Source organism: Vespula vulgaris, chromosome 2 (assembly GCF_905475345.1).
Source record: "Vespula vulgaris chromosome 2, iyVesVulg1.1, whole genome shotgun sequence".
In the NCBI taxonomy this organism is placed as follows: Eukaryota; Metazoa; Arthropoda; class Insecta; order Hymenoptera; family Vespidae; genus Vespula; species Vespula vulgaris.
In genome coordinates this window covers 19248814-19266740 of record NC_066587.1, presented here as the reverse complement: position 1 = coordinate 19266740, position 17927 = coordinate 19248814, and the positions used below count along the sequence as shown (strand labels likewise).

The 17927-nt window shown below is 40.6% G+C and overlaps 1 long non-coding RNA gene across 25 annotated transcripts; it reads right to left on the bottom strand.

Annotated features, from left to right (window-relative positions):
- Nucleotides 1-4016: 4016 nt before the first annotated feature.
- Nucleotides 4017-17609, bottom strand: LOC127061917 (uncharacterized). 25 transcript variants are annotated; one of them, XR_007781026.1, is made up of 13 exons: nt 14879-15041; nt 14550-14695; nt 14282-14367; nt 13959-14109; nt 13096-13175; nt 12192-13013; nt 11687-11838; nt 11423-11508; nt 10276-11324; nt 6450-10182; nt 5112-5200; nt 4338-4366; nt 4017-4259 (listed from the first exon to the last, which is right to left on the bottom strand). It is a non-coding gene; the product is annotated as an uncharacterized LOC127061917 (long non-coding RNA). The 25 variants fall into 25 exon arrangements; XR_007781020.1 differs by having other exon boundaries at nt 5112-5840; nt 6510-10182; XR_007781007.1 differs by lacking the exon at nt 14879-15041 and adding exons at nt 16690-17205; nt 17292-17609 and having other exon boundaries at nt 4017-5840; nt 6510-10182.
- Between the last annotated feature and the right edge of the window lie 318 nt (nt 17610-17927).

The following is a 17927-nucleotide window of genomic DNA, read 5'->3' as shown; positions in this document are numbered from 1 at the left end:
ACCCAGACGCAACCCAGACGCAACCCAGACGCAACCCAGACGCAACCCAGACGCAACCCAGACGCAACCCAGACGCAACCCAGACGCAACCCAGACGCAACCCAGACGCAACCCAGACGCAACCCAGACGCAACCCAGACGCAACCCAGACGCAACCCAGACGCAACCCAGACGCAACCCAGACGCAACCCAGACGCAACCCAGACGCAACCCAGACGCAACCCAGACGCAACCCAGACGCAACCCAGACGCAACCCAGACGCAACCCAGACGCAACCCAGACGCAACCCAGACGCAACCCAGACGCAACCCAGACGCAACCCAGACGCAACCCAGACGCAACCCAGACGCAACCCAGACGCAACCCAGACGCAACCCAGACGCAACCCAGACGCAACCCAGACGCAACCCAGACGCAACCCAGACGCAACCCAGACGCAACCCAGACGCAACCCAGACGCAACCCAGACGCAACCCAGACGCAACCCAGACGCAACCCAGACGCAACCCAGACGCAACCCAGACGCAACCCAGACGCAACCCAGACGCAACCCAGACGCAACCCAGACGCAACCCAGACGCAACCCAGACGCAACCCAGACGCAACCCAGACGCAACCCAGACGCAACCCAGACGCAACCCAGACGCAACCCAGACGCAACCCAGACGCAACCCAGACGCAACCCAGACGCAACCCAGACGCAACCCAGACGCAACCCAGACGCAACCCAGACGCAACCCAGACGCAACCCAGACGCAACCCAGACGCAACCCAGACGCAACCCAGACGCAACCCAGACGCAACCCAGACGCAACCCAGACGCAACCCAGACGCAACCCAGACGCAACCCAGACGCAACCCAGACGCAACCCAGACGCAACCCAGACGCAACCCAGACGCAACCCAGACGCAACCCAGACGCAACCCAGACGCAACCCAGACGCAACCCAGACGCAACCCAGACGCAACCCAGACGCAACCCAGACGCAACCCAGACGCAACCCAGACGCAACCCAGACGCAACCCAGACGCAACCCAGACGCAACCCAGACGCAACCCAGACGCAACCCAGACGCAACCCAGACGCAACCCAGACGCAACCCAGACGCAACCCAGACGCAACCCAGACGCAACCCAGACGCAACCCAGACGCAACCCAGACGCAACCCAGACGCACCCCAGACGCAACCCAGACGCAACCCAGACGCAACCCAGACGCAACCCAGACGCAACCCAGACGCAACCCAGACGCAACCCAGACGCAACCCAGACGCAACCCAGACGCAACCCAGACGCAACCCAGACGCAACCCAGACGCAACCCAGACGCAACCCAGACGCAACCCAGACGCAACCCAGACGCAACCCAGACGCAACCCAGACGCAACCCAGACGCAACCCAGACGCAACCCAGACGCAACCCAGACGCAACCCAGACGCAACCCAGACGCAACCCAGACGCAACCCAGACGCAACCCAGACGCAACCCAGACGCAACCCAGACGCAACCCAGACGCAACCCAGACGCAACCCAGACGCAACCCAGACGCAACCCAGACGCAACCCAGACGCAACCCAGACGCAACCCAGACGCAACCCAGACGCAACCCAGACGCAACCCAGACGCAACCCAGACGCAACCCAGACGCAACCCAGACGCAACCCAGACGCAACCCAGACGCAACCCAGACGCAACCCAGACGCAACCCAGACGCAACCCAGACGCAACCCAGACGCAACCCAGACGCAACCCAGACGCAACCCAGACGCAACCCAGACGCAACCCAGACGCAACCCAGACGCAACCCAGACGCAACCCAGACGCAACCCAGACGCAACCCAGACGCAACCCAGACGCAACCCAGACGCAACCCAGACGCAACCCAGACGCAACCCAGACGCAACCCAGACGCAACCCAGACGCAACCCAGACGCAACCCAGACGCAACCCAGACGCAACCCAGACGCAACCCAGACGCAACCCAGACGCAACCCAGACGCAACCCAGACGCAACCCAGACGCAACCCAGACGCAACCCAGACGCAACCCAGACGCAACCCAGACGCAACCCAGACGCAACCCAGACGCAACCCAGACGCAACCCAGACGCAACCCAGACGCAACCCAGACGCAACCCAGACGCAACCCAGACGCAACCCAGACGCAACCCAGACGCAACCCAGACGCAACCCAGACGCAACCCAGACGCAACCCAGACGCAACCCAGACGCAACCCAGACGCAACCCAGACGCAACCCAGACGCAACCCAGACGCAACCCAGACGCAACCCAGACGCAACCCAGACGCAACCCAGACGCAACCCAGACGCAACCCAGACGCAACCTAATCTGCGGAGAAAATCTTCAGTCACAACCTCAAACACTACCTCGGACACAACCTCGGACACAACCTTCAGACACAACCTCGGACGCAACCTTCAGACACAACCTTCAGACACAACCTTCAGACACAACTTCGGACACAACCTTCAGACACAACTTTCAGACACAACCTTCAGACACAACCTCGGACACAACCTTCAGACACAACCTTCAGACGCAACCTCGGACACAACCTTCAGACCCAACCTTCAGACACAACCTTCAGACGCAACCTCGGACACAACCTTCGGACGCAACCTTCGGACGCAACCTTCAGACGCAACCTCGGACACAACCTTCGGACGCAACCTTCGGACGCAACCTTCGGACACAACCTCAGACCCAACCTTTAGACACTACCTTCAGACACAACCTGCAGACACAACCTCAGACCCAACCTTCGGACGCAACCTTCGGACACAACCTTCAGACTCAACCTCAGACCCAACCTTCAGACACTACCTTCAGACACAACCTGCAGACACAACTTCAGACTCAACCTTCAAACACAACCCTCAGACACAACCTCAGACACAACCTTCAGACAATACTTTTTCTACAACTTTTACAGATTTTTCTCACAAGTTTTACGCACCTGTTACGTAAGTCTCACACAACTTTTACACACATTTTGGACATCTCACACAACTTTTGCACAACTCTCATACAGTTCTTATACGTCTCTTTTACAATCTTTCCACAGCTTATGCCGCATAATTTAACATGAAACAGAAGGAAGTCTGATAGAATACTGAACGCAAATCAGACGTACTGCAGGCGGAATGTCATCGAAGCTCAGTCGTGTCTCTTATTCAATAAAGACGCAAGCTTGATGTAACCGTTTTCTTTTTAGACGATTATTCAAAGGCGTCGTATAAATGATCAATCACAAACATTCAAATTCTGATGTCTACTTATAGTTTCTCCTCTGTTTAATATTATATAATAAAATCACACAAATATCATGCAATAAAATTAAACAAATAGTATATATTAAAATGAGACAAATATTATACAATAAAATCAGGCAAATAGTATACAATAAAATGAAACAAATATTAGACACTAAAATCAGTCTGAGAGTGATTACACGGAAATTACGGAGGCCTGCTACCTGTTTTAGAAAATGGCCGGTAGAGGCACTCTACGCTCTCATTCGTACGTACACACTTACGTTCACACCCATATGGCGGTGCCCCTGGGATTATGCAAATATGTTGTCATTTATCGATTCTACGTAATATTTAGAAAAATAAGCTGGGCATTACAGATAAACAGGAAAAACCAATCGATTACCTAAGAGAGAGGAGCATAAGAAAAATAATTACTTCATATCACTGGATGGTTTTTATGCGATTACTGTGGAATTACGTCGAACCACTCTAAACCACCATAATACGTACTAGAATTTTTGCAAAATTTGTAAGGGTTACATAGAAACGAGCTTTATGGAAATGCTGGTGGTTACGCCGATTTTTCGATAATAACGCAAACGCCCCACGGACTATGCTAATTGCTGTTTATTAAATAACTACGTTAATATCTAGGATTAGTAAGTTGGTGGATGAAGATACCATGGAAATTACACGGACATCTAGGAATTATGCAAAATCGACAAGCATTTTGACAAGTATTAGGTAGAAACAAATTTATTCGCTTATGCGGACACTATGACGTTACGCCTGACGCTCGGAGGCCACCTAAATACGTTCTAGGATTGACGACAAATCTATGAGGATATACAGAAATGCTGCACTTTATGAAGACGCTGGTCGTTACTTGATTCGTAGGAAATAACGAATATGCCCCTGGGATTATGCAACCATGTTGTCGTTTAAGTAACCTCTCTAGAATCTAGGGAAATAAGATGGGTAACCTAAAATTACGTCGGTATATTAGTAATTATTGAAGACAGATATTACATAAGAATAAAAAATAAAGCACAAATACTTACTTCAAATCGCCAGTCGGATAAGCCAAAATCTGTAAGGGTTACCCAGAAACGATGAGCTTTATAAAGATGCTGGTAGTTCGTATAGTCTACGTAAATAATGCAACCGCCTCAGGGACTATTCAAAAATGCTATCGACTAAATAACCTCGTTAATATCTAGAATTAATAAGCTGATCGTTACAGATATCCTGGAAATAACACGGTCATCTAGGAGTTAGGAAAAATCGACATCCATTACGGAAAAACAATATACTTGAGCGAAATCACGAGATGGTAATGCGGAAAAAAATGAGATTACGGAGAAAGCTCGGAGGACAAAAATATCGTTTAAGTAACCTCGCTAGTATCTAAGAAAATAACCTGGGTATTGCTGATAAACCTAGGAACTACGTCGGTACGTTAGGAATTATTGAAAAACCGAGGGATTACCTAAAAAGAAAACGGACAAATACTTCTAATCACCGGATGGTAAAGCGAAGACAGTGGGGTTATGTCCCACGCTGTAGATTGCGTACTTAGATTTTTGTAAAATCTGTAGGTTACGCAGAAATGCCGGACTTTATGAAAATGCTAGTAGTTACGCAAATTCGTCGGATATAACGAGTGCCCCGCGGATTATGCAAAAAAAAAAAATGCAGTCGATAAAATAACCTCGGTAATATCTTCGATTAATAAGCCGACAGTTGTAAATACACGGGAACTACACGGTCATCTACGAGTTATCGAAAACCGACAGGAATTTACACAAGTATTACGTACAAAGGCAAGTACTTACGCGAAATCACAGGGTGGTAATGCGGAAAGAATCAGATTACGCCGCATTCTCGGAGGCCACCTAAATACGCCCTATTACCGACGCCAAATCTACAAGGATTACACAGAAACGCTGCATTTCCTGAAAACCCTAGTATTTACGCAGATTCGTCGGAAATAACGCGAGTGCCCCTCAGATTATGCAAAAAAAAAAAAATGCAGTCGATCATATAACCTCGGTAATATCTTCGATTAATAAGCCGACAGTTGTAAATACACGGGAACTACACGGTCATCTACGAGTTATCGAAAACCGACAGGAATTTACACAAGTATTACGTACAAAGGCAAGTACTTACGCGAAATCACAGGGTGGTAACGCGGAAACAATCGGATTACGCCGCATTCTCGGAGGCTACCTAATACGCCCTATTACCGACGCCAAATCTACAAGGATTACACAGAAACGCTGCATTTCCTGAAAACCCTAGTATTTACGCAGATTCGTCGGAAATAACGCGAGTGCCCCACAGATTATGCAAAAAAAAATGCAGTCGATCATATAACCTCGGTAATATCTTCGATTAATAAGCCGACAGTTGTAAATACACGGGAACTACACGGTCATCCACGAGTTATCGAAAACCGACAGGAATTTACACAAGTATTACGTATAAATGCAAGTACTTACGCGAAATCACAGGGTGGTAACGCGGAAACAATCGGATTACGCCGCATTCTCGGAGGCTACCTAAATACGCCCTATTACCGACGCCAAATCTACAAGGATTACACAGAAACGCTGCATTTCCTGAAAACCCTAGTATTTACGCAGATTCGTCGGAAATAACGCGAGTGCCCCACAGATTACGCAAAAAAAAAATGCAGTCGATCATATAACCTCGGTAATATCTTCGATTAATAAGCCGACAGTTGTAAGTACACGGGAACTACACGGTCATACACGAGTTATCGAAAACCGACAGGAATTTACACAAGTATTACGTATAAATGCAAGTACTTACGCGAAATCACAGGGTGGTAACGCGGAAACAATCGGATTACGCCGCATTCTCGGAGGCTACCTAAATACGCCCTATTACCGACGCCAAATCTACAAGGATTACACAGAAACGCTGCATTTCCTGAAAACCCTAGTATTTACGCAGATTCGTCGGAAATAACGCGAGTGCCCCACAGATTACGCAAAAAAAAAAATGCAGTCGATCATATAACCTCGGTAATATCTTCGATTAATAAGCCGACAGTTGTAAGTACACGGGAACTACACGGTCATACACGAGTTATCGAAAACCGACAGGAATTTACACAAGTATTACGTATAAATGCAAGTACTTACGCGAAATCACAGGGTGGTAACGCGGAAACAATCGGATTACGCCGCATTCTCGGAGGCTACCTAAATACGCCCTATTACCGACGCCAAATCTACAAGGATTACACAGAAACGCTGCATTTCCTGAAAACCCTAGTATTTACGCAGATTCTTCGGAAATAACGCGAGTGCCCCACAGATTATGCAAAAAAAAATGCAGTCGATCATATAACCTCGGTAATATCTTCGATTAATAAGCCGACAGTTGTAAATACACGGGAACTACAAGGTCATCCACGAGTTATCGAAAACCGACAGGAATTTACACAAGTATTACGTATAAATGCAAGTACTTACGCGAAATCACAGGGTGGTAACGCGGAAACAATCGGATTACGCCGCATTCTCGGAGGCTACCTAATACGCCCTATTACCGACGCCAAATCTACAAGGATTACACAGAAACGCTGCATTTCCTGAAAACCCTAGTATTTACGCAGATTCTTCGGAAATAACGCGAGTGCCCCACAGATTATGCAAAATAAATGCAGTCGATCATATAACCTCGGTAATATCTTCGATTAATAAGCTGATAGTTGCAGATACACATGAAAGTACACGGTCATCTACGAGTAAAACCGTAGTATTTACGCAGATTCGTCGGATCTAACGAGTGCCCTACGAATTATAAAAAAGAAAAAAGAAAAAATGCTGTCGTTTCAATAACCTAGCTAGTATCTACGAAAATAAGCTGCTTAGAGTATTCTACGAATAACGCAGCTGTTAAGAATGTCAAGAAGAAAAACCGACAAGCATTATGAAAAAAGAAAAAAGTACTTTCGACAAATCTCGGGATCGTTATGTAAAAATACGCTACGTTACACTAGGGCTTTCAAATCGTGCAAAGGTTTCGCAAAATCGCTTGGCGTTGTAAAGAAGTTTGACATTGCAACGATTCATCGGAAGTACCCCTGGGACTATGCAAATATTCTGTCGGGAAAGTAACCCATCCAGTATCATGGAAAATAAGCTAGGGCTCTAAATACCCTCCAAATTACTATATACGCGAAGAATTACGCGACGAATAGAGATCACGTTAAAAAAAAAAATACGGTCGATAACTAAGTGATAATGTGGAAACGTTAGAGTTAAGTAGACACGCTAAAATGAAGCTAAATACACGCCACGGTTTAAACAGAGACGTTAGGCTATATAAAAACGCGGATTCTTCGGATAAAACGAAAATATCCCGAACTATGAAAAAAAAAATGCCGCAGTTTAAATAACTTCGCTGGTACCTAGGAAAATAAGCTGCGGGTTGCAGATACTATGCAATTTACGCAACACGCGTAAAATTACGGAACGAACATAAAGGCATTAAGTGAGAAAAATACTTACTGCAAATCGTTGGGTCGCGTCTGGATTACACCGAAGTTAGACCACAGAAGTTCGGCTGAATACACGCAAAGGTTTACACAAAATTTGTAAGGATTATATAGATACGCTGGGCTTCATACAAAAAATAAAGAAAAACTACTGATTACGCGCATTCGTTTAAAACGACGCAATGCCCTTAACATTATGCAAAAAAAAATACCATCGCTTCAGTAATCTCGATAGTATGTAGGTAAATAAATAACTCCGAGGTTGCAGATAACCTGAAAAAGACAAAACTCTGGGTGTCCACGTTGGACGTTGCGAAAAATCGATAGGACTTACGTGTAAAAAAACCATACCTTGCCAAATGGATACTTACGCCAAACCACGTAGTCGGCGAAATCGCTGGGTTGCGTCTGGCAGAGCCAGAGAATTTACCTAAATAAGGGTTAGGGGTTTACGCAATATTTCTAAGGGTTACGCCAATCTGTTCGGAATTACGCAATACGCTTAATTACGCACGAATGGATTCACGGTAGTTGAAACGCTCTACCATGCCCTAAAATTTCCGGTACACGCGTTGGACCGCGTTGAACCGCGCTAAACCTAGATCATTTTTATTTTTTGTCGTTTTACAATCATTTAAGCAATGTACGCTACATATGTACGCTCGGTAGTATCAAACTAATATTTACAGAATACAACCCCGCCGCTCAAGCTTTATACCGCTCGTAGTACGTAGAAAATAATTTTAATCGAACGTTTCGCAGAACAGAAATCTGCTTACATACTGCCTTCCTTTTTTTTCGACGCTTTCTTATTACAATGATAAAAATAATATTTTTTCTTTTTTAGTATATGAGCATTTCAATTATTCGCGAAGCTGGGGTCACGCGATATCCTAAGAATTGTCTAAAAAGATGTTTCTTGTTACGGATAAATACTGGACGACGGTTTTCGATACGCCCAACGGTGGTCTAAAATTCTCTTAACGCATCAAATTTATGTATGCTTTCTATCACTTTACAATTATTTAAACAATTTTACAATATACGTTTGTTCGGTATAAAATTATAATTAAACGATAATTCTCTCAACGCATCAGAATTTATGTATACTTTCTATTAGTTTAACTAATTATTTGAACATTCTATACTATACGTTTACTCGAGTTAAAATTATATTTAAATATTTTTCTCAACGCACCATTGTTTATATACGCTTCTTATCACTATACAATTATTTAAACGGTTTACAATATACGTTTGTTCGATATAAAATTATACTTAAATAATAGTTTTCTTAACGCACCCAAGTTTATGTATGCTTTCTATCACTTTACAATTATTTAAAGAATCTATAATATACGATTGGTCGATATAAAATAAGATTTAAACAATAATACAACCGCTTAAACGTTGCACCGCACGTAATATCTTGTGAAGTATAAAACAATTTTATGTTAACATTCCGGAAAGAAAAAATCAACTGATGTACTACCTTCCAATTGAAGTTTCATTTTTTCAACGCTCTATAAACTCCAACAATATTATAACAATGATTCTAACAAATTTGTTTCTATCTTGTAATTTTTCGTAAAACATCGTAATTATGCGCAAGACTAAAGCAGGGGAATCGTTTGAAATGCTGGTGGTTACGCAAAACGCTGAGAATTGAACAGAATACGACGTTAGGGATTGCGCAGGTACGCTGAGGGTGTCGCAGAAACGCTCAGGGTATCATGCAAGATCGCTTAGGGTATCCAAGGTACGCTCAAGGTAGTGTCACAGAAACGCTCGGGGTGTCGCAGAAACGCTCGGGGTGTCGCAGAAACGCTCGGGGTGTCGCAGAAACGCTCGGGGTGTCGCAGAAACGCTCGGGGTGTCGCAGAAACGCTCGGGGTGTCGCAGAAACGCTCGGGGTGTCGCAGAAACGCTCGGGGTGTCGCAGAAACGCTCGGGGTGTCGCAGAAACGCTCGGGGTGTCGCAGAAACGCTCAGGGTGTCGCAGAAACGCTCAGGGTGTCGCAGAAACGCTCAGGGTGTCGCAGAAACGCTCAGGGTGTCGCAGAAACGCTCCAGGTGTCGCAGAAATGCTCAGGGTGTCACGCAGAAACGCTTAGGGGTGCGCAAAATCGCCGAGAATTACGTAGAACGTTGGAGCTTAAGCAGATTTAAAGAAGCAATACGCACGAAGGAGAGGCGAGTCTTCTTTCGGTTCGGTAAAATGAAGGAAGCGTTGTTTTCGTGCTGATTTTAACCCAGTGGAAGATTCTTCAAGATTCCATCCTTCGTTATTGCTTCCATCGCATCTTCCTGGCTCCTTTCCTTTCCTCTCTCATCTTCATATTCATGATAGATCCTAGAGGAAGGAGGCTTTCCTATTTTAGGAAAATAATAAAAATGCAGTATTGAAACCTATAATAAAGTACATGGCGATAAAAAATACTAAAATATCATTAAACAATGCTAACCGTGAGTCGCAATTTTACAAAGACCATTTCCAACTAGAGCGTTGAATTGTTCTTTTATCCGTATCCAAACAGTAGAACGAAATTACAACATAGGCTTCCTAAAAGAAAAAAAAAAAAATTAACAAAGTTAATAAAAATAGTGTTATAATAAAAATATCAAAATGTTAAGTATTCCTCATCAGACAAGAGAATAAAGAACCATCTTGCTCTAACGAGCGTGATACTTAGGAACTGCTATCCGGGAATCCACGACCCAATTAACACATATATTTCGATGTAAGCAGTGTTCGTTCTGTCGTATACTATCGACGAAAAGCCTATCGTTTCTATTTCGCAGCGATATTTCAAGAGAGACCATATGATTCGTTGAAATAGTGTTATTTAAGACGCGTTCGCTTACATAGATTTTTTCATCGATTAAAGGAATGAAGTTACGATAACGTTATCCAACTTGAATAAACTTTGAATTATCAGCTACTCGATGTATATTAAATGAAAAATGTAATCGGAAGAAAAATATACTCCGATGTAAAAGTATCGTTAATAGAACACTGTTTAATCGAAGAATGAATGTGTAAACAGATGTCAATTCTGTTCGACTGTAACTAAATTCACCATGCTTATTTCAAGGAACACGGGCCACGATGCATTGTTAACAATAACGGACGAAATCGCAATGCCTATACCCTGAAAAAATAAATGTAGAATTAGCTAAACGTTATCGTAAAGGGTAACGTGAAAATAAATAATAATATATGTCAACTATTGCTTATCAGTTGTCGTCCTGTGTCCAATACCATTGCTTATCATAGATAAGTAAAACTGATGACGAAAATTTTGAACTTCATACTTCTTTCTTTCTATCATCGAAAATAATGATTCCTTAGCTGGTTGTTAGATCAAGGAACGCTTCCTTCCACGATTTAAGTAGCGTTCGTACTGTCAAGATGTCAATTCTGTTTGAATGTAACTAAATTCGTCTTGCTTATTTTTAAGAAAATTAGCCACGATGTAATGTCAACAATAACGAAAGAAATCACGTCTACATCCTGAAAAAGTAAATATAGAATTAAGTAAACGTTCTAATAAATATTATACTAAATATTATAGTGACAATAAATAACTATTTTTTTCAACTAACGCTTACCAGTCGTTGTTGTGTGTCGAACACCATTTACTATCGTAAATAAGTAAAATTGATGACGAAAATCTGGACGTCCTACCTCTTCCATTCTATAATTGAAAGTAACGATGACTTAGATGGTTATGTTACGTTAAGGAACGTAGTAAAATATGTTATATTTCGTAATTGAGCGTGATCGATGTTAATAAATTTACCAGCGAAAATTGTTTTCGATATTCTAGCGGTATATAAAATAGGAGTGTACGTTAAATAAAATATTCTAATTACCTGCAATCAACGAGAAAAAAGCTTGGTCGTAACACGTGCCAATAATTATTCAAAATGATGGATTCTGAGGCAGCAAGGGGGCTGTGGACCGCCGCGCTTGCGCATTACGTCACCTTTGCAATGGCTTCCCCACGTGCTTGTAACATTTCGATCTATTTGTACGAAAATATCGGAATATTAAAAATATGATATAAATTTTTCAATTTAATATCTCTCAAAATAAAGCTCCTAGGCGTGAAAACTATATTTTTAAGGAAAATGTACATAAGCCTGCATGCAATTACATATTTCTCCTAGATCATTTCTATATAATATCTTGTAGAATTTCTTCTAAGATCATATCTAAGTAGAGCGCAGGTCTGCACTATTAATGGTCGAAAAAAAGAAAAAAAAAGAATGAAATCAAGAAGATCGGTTTTCTGAGAAACCCACAATAAAATAAACTGAAGAATACAAAACGAAATACAGCTGCAGTAAAAGTATGAATAATTCAAAAATATCTTACGGCTAAAGAACTGTCAACCGCATTACAGCAATCAGGAAACGATCCGTCGAATGATACATCCACTCCGTGATTTAAGCAGTATTCGTTCTGTCATGTACTATCGACGAAAAGTCTACAATTTTTATTTCGCAGTGATATTCCAAGACGGACGAGACGACTCGTTAAAATAATGTAGATTAAGCGCGTTCGCGTACATAGATTTTCCCATCGATCGTCCTCGACGTGAGATCAATTAACGACATCTGAAGCAGGTCTAAAAAATAAGGAGGAGAGTAGAATGTCCTCGGTTATTTTATAATGCTGGACGAGGGCAGAGCAACCAGCGTAAATGCACAGAAAATGGTACGAGACAAATCTCGACCATAAACACGTGCTCGATAAAAAGTGGGTTGCGTCTAGAAAGATTCAACTGCGCGGTGACGACCGTGCAAAACTCCTCCCTATCCTGATGATGTCGATTATTAATCACATGACGACGATGAAGGTTGAAAGAATCTATATAAAATCCACTAATGTAAAATTAAAGAAATAATGTTACATCAACGTTATTCAATTTGAATGAACTCCGAATTATCAACTATTCCACGTATATAAAACGCACTTCCCAAAAAATGTACAATCGAACAAAAAATATACTCTGACGGCAAATTACTAAAAGAAGTTTCGCTGAAAGAACACTGCTTAATCGAAGAATGAATGTATAAACTTAAACGGAAGACGTCTACTCTGTTGAACTCTAGTCGAATCCATCTTGCTTCTTTCCAGGAACAGAGGGCACACTGTATCGTTAACGCTGACGAACAAATTCACAGAATTTACATCCTGAAAAGGTAAATATAGAATTAACTAAACGTTCCCGAAAAGATTACAGTGACAATAGCAATATTTTTTAACTACTGCGTACCACTCGTCGTCCTGTATCGAATATCACTTCTTATTGTACGTAAGTAAAATTGATAATCCGAATATCGTACCACTTCCATTCTATAATCGAAAGAACGATGGCTTAGATGATTATGTTAGGTTAAGGAACGCAGTAGAATAAGTTATATTTCGCAATTGAGCGCGATCGTTATTAATAAATTCACTCGCGGAAATCGCATTTTTGGTATTCATCGCTGTATAAAATCTGAGTGAACGTTAGATAAAATATTCTAATTAACTAATAATTCTAATTAACGAGAGGACGAAGCTCGAGTGCAACGCTTGGCACGAAACAATTTAGAATGGCGGATTAAGCGGCAGGAAGGAAGCTATGGACCGTCGCGCGTATGCATACGTCATCTTTCCAATGGCTTCCCCGCGTGTTTGTTGTTTCGATCTATTTGTATGAGAATATCGAAACGTTAAAAATATGATATACGAAATTAAAAACTATCTAAACGGATATCTTGTTACACCAAACTGTAAAAATTATTCGTTTCAATTTGACGCCTGTATAACTAAACGTTCATGTAGAGACTATTGCGACGATAAAAAATAATCTTTTTCAACTAACGCTTACCAGTCGTCGTTGTGTGTCGTACATCATTTATTATTGTAAATAAGTAAAATTGATGAGGAAAATGCGAACGTCGTAGCTCTTCCGTTGTACGATCGTAAATAACGATTGCTTATATGGTTATGTTACGTTAAGGAACGCAGTACAATTTACGATTCGCAGTTGAGCGCGACCGATGTTAACAAATTTTATCGGAAAAATCGCGTTTTCGGCATTCGATCGGTATATAAAATAATGGTGCACGTTAAATAAAATATTTTAATTACCTGCAATTAATGAGAGGACGAAGCTTGGTTGTGACACGTGTCACGAACTAATTCAGAATGGCGGATTAAGCGGCAACAAGGAAGCTGTATCGTCGCGCATGCGCGTTATGTCATCCTTCTAATGGCTTCCCCACGTGCTTGTTGCTTCGATCTATTTGTATGAAAATATCGAAACATTAAAAATATGATATACAAAGTTAAAAACTATTCAAACGGATACCTTACTACATCAAATTATGAAAATTAATCGTTACGACTCGACGAAATGTTCATGTAAAGATTACAGCGATAATAAATAAGAATGTTTTTCAATTAATGCTTACCAGTAATCGTCGTGTGTCCAACACCATTTCTTATTGTAAATAAGTAAAATTGAAGACGAAAATCCAGACGTCGTACCTCTCCCATTCTATAATCAGAAGTAACGATGGCTTGTATGGTTGTTAGGTTAAGGAACGCAGTAGAATAAGTTATATTTCGTAGTTGAGCGTGATCGATGTTAATAAATTTACCCACGGATATCGCTTTTTCGACATTCGATCGGTATGTAAAATAATGGTACACGTTAAATACACTATTCTAATTACCTACAATTAACGAACGGAGGAAGCTTGGTTGCGACGCGTGCCACGAAACGATTTGGAATGGCGGATTAGGCAGCAGGAAGGAAGCTATGAACTGTCGCGCGTACGCCTTACGTCATCTTTCCAATGGCTTCCCCACGTGCTTGTTTCGATCTATTTGAATGAAAATATCACAACATTAAAAATATGATATACGAAGTTAAAAACTATCTAAATGGATATCTTGTTACACCAAACTGTAAAAATTATTCGTTTCAATTTGACGCCTGTATAACTAAACGTTCATGTAATGATAATTGCGACGATAAATAATAATCTTTTTCAACTAACGCTTACCAGTCGTCGTTATATGTCGAACATCATTTATTATTGTAAATAAGTAAAATTGATGACGAAAATCCAGACGTCGTACCTCTCGCATTCTATCATCGAAAATAACGATGGCTTGTATGGTTGTTAGGTTAAGGAACGCAGTAGAATATATTTCGTAGTTGAGCGTGATCGATGTTAATAAATTCACCCGTGAAAATCGCGTTTTCAACGTTCGATCGATATACAAAATTGGAGCGTACGTTAAATAAAATATTCTAATTAACTGCAATTAACGAGAGGACGAAGCTCGGTTGCGACGCGTGCCACGAACTAATTCGGAATGGCGGATTAAGCGGCAGGAAGGAAGCTATGGACCGTCCCGCGTACGCGTTACGTCATTTTTACAATGGCTTCCCCACGTGCTTGTTGTTTCGATCTGTTTGTATAAAAATATGGAAACGTTAAAGATATGATATACGAAATTAAAAACTATCTAAATGGATATCTTGCTGCATCAAACTATGAAAATTAATCATTTCGATTTGATATCTGTAGAGATAAAGCTCGTAAACGTGAAAATATATTTGTAAGGAAAATGTACGTGCGCCCGCGTACGATTATTTTTCATATAAATGTATGTTATTTTCGATGTTAGTACGCGGAAAGTATTAATTTGGAAGTTTCTGCTTTTAGAAAGAGAGAGTAACCATCCCATTCGTTCAAAGGTCCATTTTCGTTGACAGTCCATCGCTCGTTGTTTTATGTTGGTTTACGCCAACGATAAATACAGATATAATTTTTTAACGATTTTCACGAACGAAATCGCTTCAAAGATGAATATTCGAGTGAGAATACGATTCTTCCGAACTTTCGAATACGCGCTTCGTTTTGTTTGAAAAAATCGTGTCAAAAAATGATGTTTTCTCGACGATAATTCGTGCATGAAAGTAAAGGATAAGGTTAATTTTAAAACGTTTAAATCGTCGTTATAGCGAAGTCTCGTTACGCGCACGTAAGTTTGGCTGTTTTTGAATACATACAAGAGGCTCTTCGTAGAAAGAGAAAGATAACATTAGCATACAAATAATAGCTTAAAGGTTCTTCTACCTATTGTTTCCGGCAAACAACGAAAGAAAAACCAGTCGAGCGTGATATATTGTTCTTACTACGTGTATATATTGTTATTACTGTATATATATACATCGTACGATTCGGAGAATTTGGGAAGCTTGTAGAGAATAGTATTTGTAAATAATCAAAGGACGACGGGAGAGATCGACTTTCTTCCATTCGTTATCCTTACTAACGTGTCGTTAATACGCAGTATTCGTTCCTCTAAGCAGCTAGCTGGACGTGTTTTATCTAGACAACGAATGATTCTAACAACGCTTGCATCGTGTAAGTATTATATTTCTTAAGTATTTCTCGTAATTTAATTTACATTGATAATTCAATTGGCACTGGATATAGCTTTACTCAGAATGATAAAGATTATGTTTTTCATTAGTAATGAAATTCAAGTTGCAAGACGTTCGTAACTTGGTAGATTGTCGCATGTGCGCGTACATCGCTAGTGCATTGAAATTCAAAGAGATAGATGGAAACACGATATTGTAATTGTTGAATTTCTTATCGATCTTTAATGTATACATTATAAATAAAAATAAAAAAGCTTTTATAATGAGGATTAATTTAAAAAATACTAAATATGCTCTGTGTAATATACTTAAATTTAATAAAAAAAAAATGAACAGTTTATACACTTAATTGTAATTGTATATTCTGTAAAAAGTAAAGATTAAAATATAATTAGTTTGATATTCATGATTGTTTACCGTGCACATAAATTTCCAACGATGTCCAGATGACAATAGAAGAATTCGTAGTTCTAGGATGCAATATATATGATTATGTAAAACTTAACCTCTTCGATTCTTAGTAAATATCAATGAAAGTCTTAAGCATTATCTTTTAATAAAAGTCTTAAGCATCAATCCTTCTTATCTCGATGATGTCGATTACTAATGAAACGTCAACAATAAGCATTGAAAGAATCTACATTAAATTCATTAATACAAAATTAAAGAAATAAAATTACAAGAATATTATGAAAATAGAATGAATTCAGAATCCTCAGCTATTTGACATATGTACAATACATTCAATAAAAAATATATAACCGAAAGAAAGTTTCGATAAAAGAACACTGTTTAATCGAAGAACGAATGTACAAACTTAAAGAGAAGATATCAATTCTGTTTAACTATAACCAAATCCATCTTCCATATTTCTATGTACATACGTCACATTGTACTGTTAACGATAACAAACCAGATCACGACGCCTACGTCCTGAAAAAATAAATATAGAATTAGCTAAACGTTCTCGTAAAGGGTAAAGGAACAGTAAATAACAATATTTTTCAACTATTCCTTACCAGTCGTCGTCGTGTCGAATACCATTTCTTATTATAGATAAATAAAATTGATGACGAAAATTCCGAACGTCGTACTTCCTTCGTTCCATCATCGAAAATAACGATTGCTTATATGGTTATGTTAGGTTAATGAACGCAATGCAATAAGTTACATTTCGTAGTTGAGCACGATCAATGTTTAGATTTACATATAAATAAATCTTAGCTGGACAGATCAGTGAATAATTTCAATACAACAAATATTTTTTTTTAGCCTTCTCTTTACAGTCACACTTTTGTCCTCCTTTGTCTATTTGTCTTCGTTCTGCAGTTAATAAAACGCCAATTGCAACGTAACCAACTTTTCGCGACAGGTACACCAACACCACAATTCGTAACAGAAAAAGTATGGGTGCGTTCTAATGCGTTCATTTATTCTTGCACAATAAGCATCCTATCTCAGGATGATGTAAAAGGATGCACTGATACAAAATATCACCGCTGGTATAATTTAAAGAATTGTATTTATAGAATAGAATTTCTGTGTACCATCAATACAGGTGACATATTGAAAGGTATATTATTTCGAAATATTAATTATAGATAATATCTAAAATTCCTCATCTTTTGTTAATCGAATTAGTAAAAGCTAAATTA